Below are 13,050 nucleotides of genomic sequence, written 5' to 3'. Positions count from 1 at the left end.
TACAGCAGCAGGACGGTGTATGTGGATTTTACTCAAAATAAACTACACTGTCCATGTCCATGCTAATAAAGGAACATGTAAGGTAGTGCGATGCTGAGGCTCGCTGATGTGTTTTTTGGACAACAATGTTGGTCTGTGGCAGGGAGGAATAACCTGGTTTTGGTCTTTTCATGGGATTCACTGGTAGTAAGAAAAATATAGAATATCTTCAGAATTATACTTTAAGTTTTCTGCATTTTAGAAGGAGCATGAGTTGTGGTCAGGGATCCTGTGGTTTGAGGATTTACTCGTACACTGAAGTCCCGGGTCGACAGTTTTCAGCCCTGGTTTACCTTCATTATGCATGATTGTGCCTCTTTATTATCATGGTAAATCAGGTTGATGCTAAAACCAACGGTCTGTTATATTAAAAGATACCTGCTGCTGCTTTACCCCCTGGTGGATCTTTCTCAAACTGTTTTATTTTGCTCGTTGAGATTCACAAGCGTTCTTTATGGCTTCTATCTATTTTGTAGCTTAAGTCAGTTTATGGTGCACTCTCTGAAGACAAAACAACTTCTCAAACTTATGTCTTATCTTGTGGCACTTGACGCAGTGTGTAACAATAGGGCAGGAGGGCAGGACCCTCTGCTTGCTATCATTAAATTTTAACTTATTTGCATTATAAGTAAATTACAATATTACTGTTTGCTAAATAAATATGACAGACTGTTTCTTGTATCTAAAAGCATACAAGATCCTCTCCTCTTGTATAAATAGGAAAAAAAACAGTACACTTTCAAGATGCTTGTAATGAACTATGTTTAATCTGTTTACTGTAGTGTTTGGATGAGTTTACCATTGCGTGCACAAACATCACTAATGTAAATAAGCATTTTGTACGTGTATGAGCTACAGTTAGGATTCTCTGCCTGGATTCGGCTGGGCCCAACCAGACCTACCGGGTTCAGGTCAGGTTATAATCTCTCGAAATTCCCCAAGGCTTGAATTGGGTCGAATTTGCTCCGGTGCTCTGGTGTTTTGTTTGCTTCTTTGTTTGTTTTTAATGCAGACCTTATAGTTTGTGTAATGTCATGAATAATGTATGAGCTGTGTTGCTATCAATTCACTCTGACCCCCACCGCTCATTAATGAGCAGAAATGTTATACAATCTCTATTGACTATTTGTGGCATCTGATGTTTTTGGGCTAGCACCTGTTGGAGATCTGTGAAGTCCTATTCAGTTGTTTTTATGATGAAATGCAATAATACAGTAATCCTTTCTCAGACCATAGTGAGATAACTTTCCACTGTTCTCTACACCCTGGGTATAATGAAGACCTAATAGCTACAACAAAATTGACATTCTGTGATGTTTTAGTGTCTCAGAGTGTAAGCTCCATGCTTCATTAACAATGTATTTTGAAAAAAAGGATAACGTGTGCAAAGTTTTCATTTTATGCAGGCTTTTTAACCCTTCGAAACGTGGAGCAAAATAACTTTCCTTTTGCTGCTCTTTATTTCTGACCAAATTGTTGCAATCTATTTAGAAAACATGGTAAAAAATGCAACAAGAAACTGTTGGTTCCCATATTAGTGCAGCCTGGCATGAGGTCGGCCCACCTCTCAGGGTCAATTTCCATTTTAACTTTCTCTTCATGAGTTAATTTGAGCTCTGGATTTAATCTCTGTTCACAGTTTATTTTACATAAATTCCCCTTAGCTATCCCAGCATCATTCACTGTTTTTGCTGGATAATTTGAAAAAAAATTAAGTAAATATAGCTATAATTTTAATTCTTGTTTACTTCATGTCTAATTGTTAACTTTACTTAAAATGTAGGTATATTTTCTTAATTTTGTGAAACTGTTGCAAATAAAAAAATGACAAGTTTAATTAAATCAATCTTTTTAAGTTTTAGCAATCTCAGTAAACCAAGTTTAGAGTGCTATATATCTGTACTCTGCTGGATACAGTAGTCAGTCATATTTGTAGTTTCTTAAAATCTTAACAAAACAGAACTTGCACATCTTCATCACTGGCGAAATCCCCTTTGTCATTATCATGTTAAGTCAGACTAACTTGATTCACTGAAGTTGCAAACATTTAGAAAGAACAAGGTAATCTCACTTGTCATTTTTAAGTTTCAACAACTTAAAATTAAGTAAATGGAGCAAAATTTTGAGTAAACTGAACAATTAGATATAAAGTAAACATAAATTAAGATTAATAGGTGTATTTGCTTTCTTTTTTCAAGGCAGTCGCTCTGCAAGATTATTTTAAGTAAGATCAATTTGTCAGATTTTACAGTGCATGATTTTAAACTTAAAGCCATATTTCTATTTTCCTCTTTTGCAAACTCACCTTTGTGGTTTAGTTATGTGCATGTTGAAGCATCAAGTCAAGCTGCAGAACTCCTCAGACATTTAAATCCTCACATGTTCACATGAAACAGGGAATAGTTACAGGTACATACAAACAGTCGTCACAGAGATCTAAAAGTGAGGCGTCCATTGCCACAGTGCTACCTGGGACAGTGTCCTAAAAAAGTAGCAGGGTGAACCACTCGGGTCTTGTCACATGGCGTCATGCTGTTTCTGCCAATCTACAGTCCTCCTCTCATGAAAAAGCTGCCTCTGTATTGTCATCCATGTTGAGTTTTTCTCTTAGATGACAGTGTATGCTCTTTGTTCTGGCTGTGTCTTGTGACGGGTCTGCAGTGTGCTGTGTGAGTCTCGGGCTGCGTCACCACTGACTGTAATGGCTGAACACTGCAGGGTGGAGAAACCCCTGCAGCCTGCAGACATTTATACATTTTTGTTCTCAGAAACAAAAAAACACACACAAATTAAGACGTTTTCATTAAAAAGGATGAAAATTGTGCTTTGAAGTAGATAATACCAATAATGGTCAGACTCACTAGACGCGGCTCTTCATCCTTGTTTAAACAACAGCAAACATTCAAATAACTGCAAGCAACTTTTTAAAACAGCTAATTTGCAGAGAGAGGATGTCACAGAAAGTGTGCGACTCAACAGTGTGTTTGTACAATGAACACAAAAACATGAAAAGCTTGATTATCAAGGAGCACAACAATTTAAACAGAGTTGGTCTTCCCCATTAGCTCCTCAGTGGATACAAATTCCCATTTTAATTTAATCAGACACAGCACGACGAGTTCATGGGGTCCTGCACAGGATTGACTGCGGTGCAACACAGGTTTCATTTCCTGTTCAGAAGCTATTTCTAAAAGGCAGGTTTTTTTATTTTTTTTAGCTACTGTACAAACCATCACCATGGCAACCAGAGCTAAATCCTAAACATGCCGACAAAATGGATAAAGCCACAACACGAAAACAAAAAACCACTTCTGATAAATTAATCTGTAATTACTGAGGCAAATCTTTTATCTGACACTGACTGTTTTTTTTTTTTTTTTGAGTGGGAGGTCTTCAGTAATACACGGCTAAAAAGAAGGGGATTATTTATCCAAGAATTTTCTTTCCAATTCCACCTATTCATTTCAGTCCTGTCTGCCATCACTCTAATTCGGCTTCGTCGACCTTATGTAATGGAAAGGTCATAGCATATCTATTATTAAATGACTCGGTCATGGTATATTACATTATTAATCACCTCAGTGTAGTCTCTAAACACACACAGTGTGACTCTGACCCAGGTGTCATATACAGTACTGTATGTTTAAGCAAAAATAGGGCTGCATTCTCTCAGGATCAATTAGAAAGCCAGTCAAGAGGCAGACATTTTTACGTCAGAATCATAAATAATGCCATCGCAAATTCGGCACGGTAAACCTTTCTCAGCAGTGGTGATTTGCCAGCGGGCAGTGAAGAGATCCCCCGTGCTACTGAACATGAATGGCAATGCAACTGTAAATACCGAACCTGTCCTTTGTGGGGACGCAACAAACAGCCTTTGTGTCGCTGATACAATTGTGTAACATCTGACTGAGCCACCTGAACTGTCAGCGTATCGGGGCCATAAAAGCAGCACAGAAGCAGAAATGTACTGTGAAAGCACCGCATGGGGCAGAGCAGCAAGAGCTCTGAGACACCCGCCCACCCTTCCTGAATCAGCCGTTTCTGTGGCGACCAGAGCGGAGGGGGGGGGTGGAGTGGAGGGAGGTGCGCGGTGAAAGTGAGCAGACAAACATTTGAAACCCGGGTGGGAGAAACATGGATGGATGGATGGATGGATGGATGGATGGATGGATGGATGGATGGAGGAGGGACAGATATATTGAAGGATGTGTGATAAAGGGACGTGGCAGGGTCAATGGGGAGCTTCAACATCACAGCGAGTGACAGATTGACACTCGGAGGCAAACAACAGCAGCATCCACAGTGATGAACAAGGGGGGAGATTTTTTTACTCTCAGTGGCAGCCCCAGATCACGGTCATGGCTCAGGGGTTTTAAAACCATCCACACACTGAAAATGTCTCTCTGTGAAATCTCATTCGGCCATATGGTCCTTTTCAAAGCCTCGTATTTCTCTGTCCTCTCTGTACGCAAATCATACTGGCTTGAAGTGAGACAGATTACTTCATAGGCAACACTTCAAAATGAGCTGAAGTTGATTCAACAAGTGTTTGCACCAGAGGAAATAATTCTGGACCGACCTGCTGATTCCCTGCGGTAAACACTTATAAGCTGCCATTACACACAAATTACATTTCCAGGATACAAGCGACAAGTGTCACACGGTAACATGGAGGAGGAGAAGGTGCTGAAATCTGCAGTGTTTGGTTTAGATGATCAGAAGGCAGCTTCGAATTAGAATAAAGATGAAGTTTGAGCGCAGTCGTGGCCAAAGCAATTCGTAAAGAAAAATAAATGTGACAAATTAAAACTGTGACATCACTTTTAGACAGGCTTTCAAAAAGTGGACAAAAAAAAAATCTGAAAAAATAGCCACGCATAATTGTCCTCATTAGACAGATCTGATTTCTCTTTTTGAAATCACTCCAGCATATGAAAAACCTTATTATGCAATGGATTAGACTTTGATCTGGGAATTTTGTTATAATCTTACACTGATCTCCTGTCAGTGCTACAACAATCAGGGCTGGATGCAGTAGTTCTCTTGCGCAGTTGAGGCAAAAAGGCTCACACTAAGCTCAAGAAAAACAGTGTAAATCTGACATGTAAACAGCTGCAGATTTCCATGACAGTTGTCGATAAACGCTGCACAAACACACACATGTATGCACAATCTGCATTCCATCAAACACTGTAGTCCTCCTAAAGCATCTGAGATGGCATCGTGTTTTTCTTTTTTTTTTTTTTCTGTTTCCAAACAAGCCTGAGATAACAGTAGCAGAGCTGAAGCTGTTCCCACTCCACCCACTTTCTCTTTCAGGGACACATGGATTTACACATGGGGGGGAAACGGGGGTGAAATCAGACGGATTCACTCGTCTTATTAGAGGCTTTTTTTCCCTCCCTAAGTCCCTGTGGTCTTTTTCACTTGTCAGTCAAGAGGTAAACAAGCCTTCACACAAACTAATGCAAAACATACGTGTAAAAAAACAACCCTCGTCACATGCCTACGCACACACAACTAATGATGGATGAACTTTCAGCATTTTTGTTATTTTTATGACAACATAAGATCATATCAAAGTCAAATTTGCAAATGAGATACTTCATCGTGAGGCTGTTTGGACTCACCTGTTTGCTTGGCTGGTGGTTTGAGTCCTGGCAGGTGCGCAGGGGACTGGACTGAGCCGCTCACACTGGACACATACCAGAGGACTGAGTGTCTCTGCTCTGTGCCGCACAGCTCACAGCGCTCTCCTCTCCCCTCCGAGTCTCAGAGACAAACACCAGCTCTGCCTCCGCTGCCTCCGCTGCCTCTCCCTCTCCGCCTTTCACACGTACTGTAGCAGCAACAGAGGGAAGGCTGGGGGCTGCAGCCTCTGTGATCAGCACAAGTCTCTCTCTCTCTTTCTCTCTCACTCACTCCCTCACTCCTCAGGGCTCTGTGTTTCTCCTCAAGTCTGGCTACAGGCAGCCATGGCAGGGGAAGGCAGGAATAAAGACAGTGAGAAAGTGTATATAGATTAACTTGGCTCCCTTTGCAAGTATTTATGTTGTGTGTGTGTTAGTGCGTGAGACACCAGCGTGCTCTGACAACATCAATATAAGCGTACAAGCTGTGGGAGAGCGCTTTACTCCTCCCGCCTCCTGCTCCCCTCTTTTTCACCACCACCTATCCTCCTACCCACCCGTCCACCCACCCTCCTCTTTTCCAGCCCCGCACCAGCCTGTTGAAGTGAGTCATCAGCTGATCAGCCAATCATACAGCGGCACACAGCCTCCGATTAGAATAACAGGAGTATTTATGCATGCCTGAGGAGATGAAAATGAAATGGAGAATTGTCTGGGAGGACTTGACATACTTTGCTCTGAGAAATCAGGTGATATTTTAAGAAAATCACAACAGGATTTATAAAAAAACAAACAAAAACAGTCATTCTCTCCTCAATTCTATTTCTTATTATTTTATGTAAATTCTACCAAGTAAAGAGTATTGTTTTTTGGTCCCACAGCTTTTTTAACTGCTTACAAAGCATACAGCATGATGGCTGACATAAATATGATTATAAATACTCCATATTCATCACTGCATCACTTGTGAGATATGAGTCACTGTCCTATATGATTCACTCCATCAAGGCTATAGCCACATGTGAGAACAATAAAGGGTCTGGGCCGCTGTGATTCTCCTGGAAAAATAAAGGTATAGTACTGAAATAGAGTCTCTGCTTCACTACCGCACTGTGAGATCTGCAACTACGCACAGACATGCTGCCATGTTAAGTGCTCTTCTGTGTAGTTAGGTGGGAGGAGGTGGCCTATATTTGGATGTTCAGGGTCTCAGAAGTTAAATTTCTGCTCTTTTTCTGTAAGGACTATTGCGGTGGGGTTTGGACTGACATTAAGTGGTTGAATCATCAGAACAAACAGTGAGTAACTGTGATGAAAAGAGAAAAAAGGGCTCACTGATGAGGATAAAAAAATATACAAAAAAATACTTCAACTTCCCGAGGAGCATAGTGGTGAGAAACTGAATCACAAAGCTTACACATCGACTGTCTGCAGAAAAACAACAGCTGTTTGGACTGTTTACCTTTAAGGAGAACTACGCCCATTTTCAAAATTCATATTTTCTATGGTCTGAGACAGTCCAAAAATATAAGTAAACATGAACCACTCTCTGCTAAATCTAAAAACTATAGTTTAGAAGAAGTTAAGAAGAAATAACCCAAAAATTAGTACAAAGTACAAAAAACATTTGCTGAAAATTGGCCAAACAAATAAACAAACAAAAAATGTGAAATTAAAAAAAAAAGGAAATGACCTGAAAAAGTTTTTTAAAAAAGACAGTTATAAAAACAAAAGTTATAATTCTGTAAAAAAAAAATTATTTTTAGAATAAAATTATGGCAATTATAAATATAGTTTCATTTTAGATATTACCCCTTGCTTATTTAAAATGCTAAAAAACAAAACATAGTTTTGTCAAGTTGACATTTTTGATAGAAATCAAACCAATTTGCTTAGGGTTAAAAGTTGTAAATATTTGTGAAAGGCTTTAGAACTGTGATCCAGATGTAGGTTTCAAAGGGTTAGTTGGGACAAATGTTACAGACACTGGGAGCACCCAGGGGACTGTTCCCTGGGTCCACAAAATCAGGCTCCCATTTCCGGAACTTTTTCACAAAAGATATTTTAACTCCTCACAGTAGGAACAACACAGGTGTAAACAATCGAATGATGGCTTAAATCCATTTAGCTGCTTTGATTTCAGGATCCTGGTTCCCTGCATGCTGGTTCACTGTCACTCTCACTGGAGCAGTTAAACAGAACAGAGCCATCATTAGTGTTATTAGTAACACCTGTGCTTTTTCCTACTATGACAAGTCCAAATGTCTCCTCTGAGAAAGGTCTGTCTACGGAGCAGCTCCAGACTTTGTACTTGATGATTTTACAAGTTTGAAACTTACTCTCTAGTTTTGGCAGTGTTCCCCCTGTGGAGCTTTTGACCTTTTGTAGCACAATGTATTTTATTTTATTTTGCTGACTGCCGGGTAAGGGGAAGTGCATAGAAACACAGCAAAGCACCAACAAAGGCAAGGAAAAAGACTGGAAGCAAGTAAACATGGAACACTTTATTTTTTAAACACTAGTGTGTTCATGTTTATTGTATGTGTTGTTCATGTACAGTATATCCAATGTTCAGTTTCAACCTATAACCTCACTGTACTCACTGCCAAAACACTCGCACTTTCAGAAAGTGAAAATTATTTTATAATTATATTTTTACTAAATTGTAAGATACATTGCAGCAGAATTTATTCCTACGGTTGTTTAATGCGTCACTTTTTTTTAACTTTGTGTGAACTTCATATTTTTAAGCTCTGTGATGAAGAGTGACAATTATATTTAGCTGCAGCATAACGATGCTGCCAAAGCCCAGCATAGGCCACACACACACACACACACACACACACACACACACACACAGAAAGAAAGAGAAGAAGAGGCAACTAAATGAAAAGACACTCACAAGTGAGCGGGACACACAGTGACATGTCTTGGAAGAAAAAGACCCTTTTTGTGGCTTTGGTGTCCTCTTTCATACGACTGCAGTGATTAATTTATCCAGCACAGTCAGAAAGTATTAGCATAGTGATACATTTTTCGATGTGTTGGCTCTGTCCTCCAGCATATTGGATTTGAATTGAGGTTAAAGTTAATGTGCTGACTTTAAGCTTTAATATAAGGGCTTTGCATCCATATAAGGAGAAAAACATAGAAAATGCAGCCCCACATAATGACACAAATTCATGGGATGATGCATAATTGGGCAAGTTACCAAAAAATAAAATAAAACAATGATTTAGAATTTGGTTGCAAATCCTTTTTGAGTGAATTTTATGATCCATACATTCCAGCAGATACTTTGTGTCTCTCCTTGGTGATACTCTGTCAGTCTTGTAGTTGCAGTTTTTTGCCATCAGTCTGCTATTCAGCAGGATAGATTGAGGTCAGAAGGCCAGAAAAACTGTTTGCTTTGTCTGTTTGGATTATTATTTGGGTCACTGTTCTTAAAATGGGGGACTCAAATACCTTTGAAGCTGAAAGTCAATACTCCAAACACCATTTGGAGTACAGCACCACAGCAATAAGAAATATATCAATGTCCCATTTCTTTTTAACTGTACGAGACATTTCAGTTTGATACATTATACCTGAAATCCTAAATGCTGAGGCCTCAGATACCCTACTAAAAACTTAAAGGGTACCTCACTGATTTAGCGTTGAGCTCCTATAACATTGTTGGACTCATGTTTTTAAAAAGATTCAAATTGATGCAGCAGATCCAGAGATTTGTTTATATTTAGTGCATTGTTCTTCCTCATCAAAATCTGGTGCCAACATTAATAGGAATGCAGTTTGTTTTTTGACAGTTTGATCGGATAATCAGATGTATCTTGCTAGAGCTACCATGATGTCAACACAAGCACATGGTGGGATTAGGCGCAACATTGTTATGTTTAGGCATAGACTGTATAGAAAAATGATGCTGTCCTGCTGTGTATCATGTGTATGTGGCAAATGCCGTCCGCTGGCGTATATAAACACTGCTGGTTCTGTCTGGCCGTATTCTCACTTGACACTGTCCAACGGCTTATCAAATGGATGGTAAATGTTGCTTTTTGTCATCAGGATTTTGTGCCAAAAGCATGGTCAAAGCGGTGCTATTTGGTGACTTTGGAAAGAGAACGGGCTGGTCTGACAACAGTGTCCTCGTCTTATCTGTCAGATCCACCCCTCACTTCTTAACTCCAGCCTCTCATCCAAATCCAAATCCATAAGACACCTGAAACCCAACCCTGTGACCCCAAAACTGTTTATCATCCCCCCTCTGCTGACCAGACCGGATTTGTTAAACTTATTGAAACTTACAAGACACCCTCCAAGCCATTAAAAATAACCAAAAAAATTAGTGATGAATGTTTAATGTGAAATCTTCAAACATTGTTATTTACCTTGATCAACGCCCCACTTGCCGAATAAAGTGGTTATTTTCAAGGGTTACATTGAAAATCAATCGTGAACAGCACTTGTGGCTGAGACAAGATTTAATTTAGAACCAGACCTAGAGAAAATCAGATAAGATGTGGGACATCTGTGAAGTGTGGGACACATAATGCAATAATCATAACTCAATAACTGTCATCAGAAATTGTTTTAACGACTGTAGACCCCAAACTGTGGTGGTCTATTGCCGAGGTCACACATCCAAATGAATTTCTGTCATCTCTCGGCCAGCAGGAGAAATAATCGGAGCCAAAGGGCGTGAAGATGAGGAAATAGAGACTAGGTAGAGGGAAGGACAGTGCAGGAAAAGGAATCAATACCTGATTATCTGAGAGGAAAAGGAGAAGCTTGTGAGGAGAAGAAATGGAGCCTCTTCCATATGAGTCAAAGGAACCCTGCAGTGTAGCTGTTAAAGTCATTTCCTCTCCACACATTTCTGTTGCAGGCTGAAAATAGACTTTGCCATTATATGCAAATAATAGAATATCCTGATGATTATACGGCTGAGCTGCACTTATTTCTAACGTGCTATTTTTTCTCCTTAAATTTACATTTTCTCCACAAAAAATACTGGGATGGGCGGAAAATAGATAAATTGGTGCAGCTGCTCAGTGTAAATAGACTTAAACCAGTCACTCCAAACAGACGCATCTTTTAACTAAAATGAAAACAGCAAAAATGGAAATAGGTACTTACTTTCAAACAGTTTCACTTCTTCCTGAGTTCTTGAAAATTCGATTTATCTGGACAACAAACAGTTTCGTAAATAAAACCATGCAAAATATTCATAGGGAAAGTAAGTCTTTTGTGGAACTGTGTATCTGAAATGTGATTTAGACCCTCGTGACCCCTTTTGGCTCAATAACAATCATATAAAGTATTTTATATGATGATATGTTTCCAATATAATTTTTAAATGTGCGTTTAAACTCTACCTGTCATATATATGTAGTAGAAAGAAGAATATATCCATCTGAAATGTAGTACAATCAACATATAAAGAGGAAAAATGGAAATAATCCAGTGCAAGTACTTAAAAAATATCCTTTGGTACAGTATTAGAATAAATGAACTTTGTTACATTCCACCACACCAAAACATAATCCTGAAAAACAGCCAGAGCTGCTGTCTTTAGACTGGAAGACAGTCACAGGAGATTAATGTCGCTTTGACATCAGTCTCAACTGCCTCTAGTTTATGAAGTCAGTACAAGACGACAATGATTTGTTCAGCTTCTGCAGCAGATAAAAAGCTTGAGGTGTCAGATTCTTGGGATGAAACATCTCACTTAAGGTGCGTATCAGACTTCAGAGGACATGTCTCACAGCTCTTCGTTTCAGAGCTATATTGGAGATGTGCATTGACTTAAATAAGAGTGAGAAGATGTTTTGCTTCGTGGCCGGATACAAAGCAAGGAGGAGTTCTTTGCTTTCACAATACCGGACATTGGAGAAGGTGCTGTATCCAACAGAGAGTGATAGATGACATGAAAACCGCATAAAGCTGTGTCTGACATGTCGGAGACTTGAAAATATCAACCGGGATGAGAAGACATTACTCAGTATCAGAAGTAGTAGTGTTTCTCTTTGGCTTATAATTGAACAACTTTTGGAAGGTGAAGGTATTAGAGAGACTTCATACTTTTAAAGCTTTTATGAATTCTATTTTTGAGCAAAAAGCTATTATGGAAGATGAAGGTGATTTTTGATAGTTTTCCTACAAATCACAGGGCTACATTAAAGCAGACAGCCTCTACCTTTTTCCAATAAAACCAGTATTCACAATCATGTATTCATTAGTGGCCATTGTACACATACAATAGCACAATCATATAAATTGTCCTGGCTACTTCTTTCACACCGTGGGCCTGAGCCGAATCAGTTGCATCTTGACAAACCTAATGTGACCCTTTCTCCGGCTATTTTTGTCATGTGAGTAAGGTGATAGGAGGATTTCAGTCATTAGCTCACATTCTTGAACTGATTGGTGCTATCTAAAGAACAAGCCTGCGTTTCCACCAGTTTGATTAGAACCATTTTAATCAAGGATGCATCATCAATGAAGGGTGTTGCACAACGCATAATGGAAGTAGGAGTAGTTGCAAGATGGCAGAATTTTTGTTCTGTTATCAAAGAGATTGTTTTTATCCAAAAACAAGCACAGGGTGGGATGTGCTGCACTAGGTTATGTAGGAAACAAAAGCACATGGCAACCAATACTGGGTTGTGGCATCGCAAACTTACACCAAAAGCACTGGAAACTGGTGGTATTTGATGACTTCAGAATGAGAATGGGTTGGACATGCAAACATGATCTAATTTGGGTGGAAAAGAGGTATATTTTTGCCTTCCCCAGCCTCTCTTTCCAACTTTTAGAATATGGCACGCCCACTAATACCATCACGATTCACACTTCAGGTCAAGAGAAACCTGCTATTTTTTGGTTCCAGCTGGGAACCAACTTTTCAGGTCATGAATCAAGTTATTCTTGGTCAAAATGCTGTGAAGGTTCAAAATTAGGTGAAGGAACTGGAACAGAACGCGTTCCATATTGGTGTAAAAGGGGCATCAGAGAGTGAAAGTGGATGTAAAGGTGGTGGCCTGTCAGGCAGTAAAGAAACAATAAAAAGGTCACATCTGAGCCACTGTGACCACTATCACTTTGTCAAGGTACTCACACCCCACGTCCCCATTTGGGACTTCTCTCTGTACATCAGCCTGTGTCTCTGTCATGTTTTCAGCCACACCACCACTTCCTCAACTCCCTTGAGAACCTCCACATCTGATACCAGCATACTGATGTTAAATGCTCTCAGCGGGGGGGAGTGGTGTCCTGCCATACTCCATTTCAGTTACTGAGGAATGTCTTTGCTCTGGGGGACTGTGAGTAAGACACATGGGGGTTTTATCTCCTCCATCACTATGTGGTGTCAGGGGAT

At 39.7% G+C, this 13,050-nt stretch overlaps 1 protein-coding gene across 2 annotated transcripts in view; it reads right to left on the bottom strand.

Annotated features, from left to right (window-relative positions):
- Window positions 1-5,804, bottom strand: part of LOC121946432 (prickle-like protein 2) — a 49,114-nt gene extending 43,310 nt beyond the window's left edge. For both annotated transcript variants that reach the window (XM_042490988.1, XM_042490989.1), the window contains exon 1: window positions 5,673-5,804. The gene's annotated coding sequence lies outside the window, so the exon portion shown is untranslated. The remainder of the gene's footprint in view (window positions 1-5,672) is intronic.
- Between the last annotated feature and the right edge of the window lie 7,246 nt (window positions 5,805-13,050).

The sequence above is a fragment of the Plectropomus leopardus genome, chromosome 8, assembly GCF_008729295.1.
Source record: "Plectropomus leopardus isolate mb chromosome 8, YSFRI_Pleo_2.0, whole genome shotgun sequence".
Classification (NCBI taxonomy): Eukaryota; Metazoa; Chordata; class Actinopteri; order Perciformes; family Serranidae; genus Plectropomus; species Plectropomus leopardus.
This window is presented reverse-complemented; position numbering and strand designations above follow the sequence as displayed.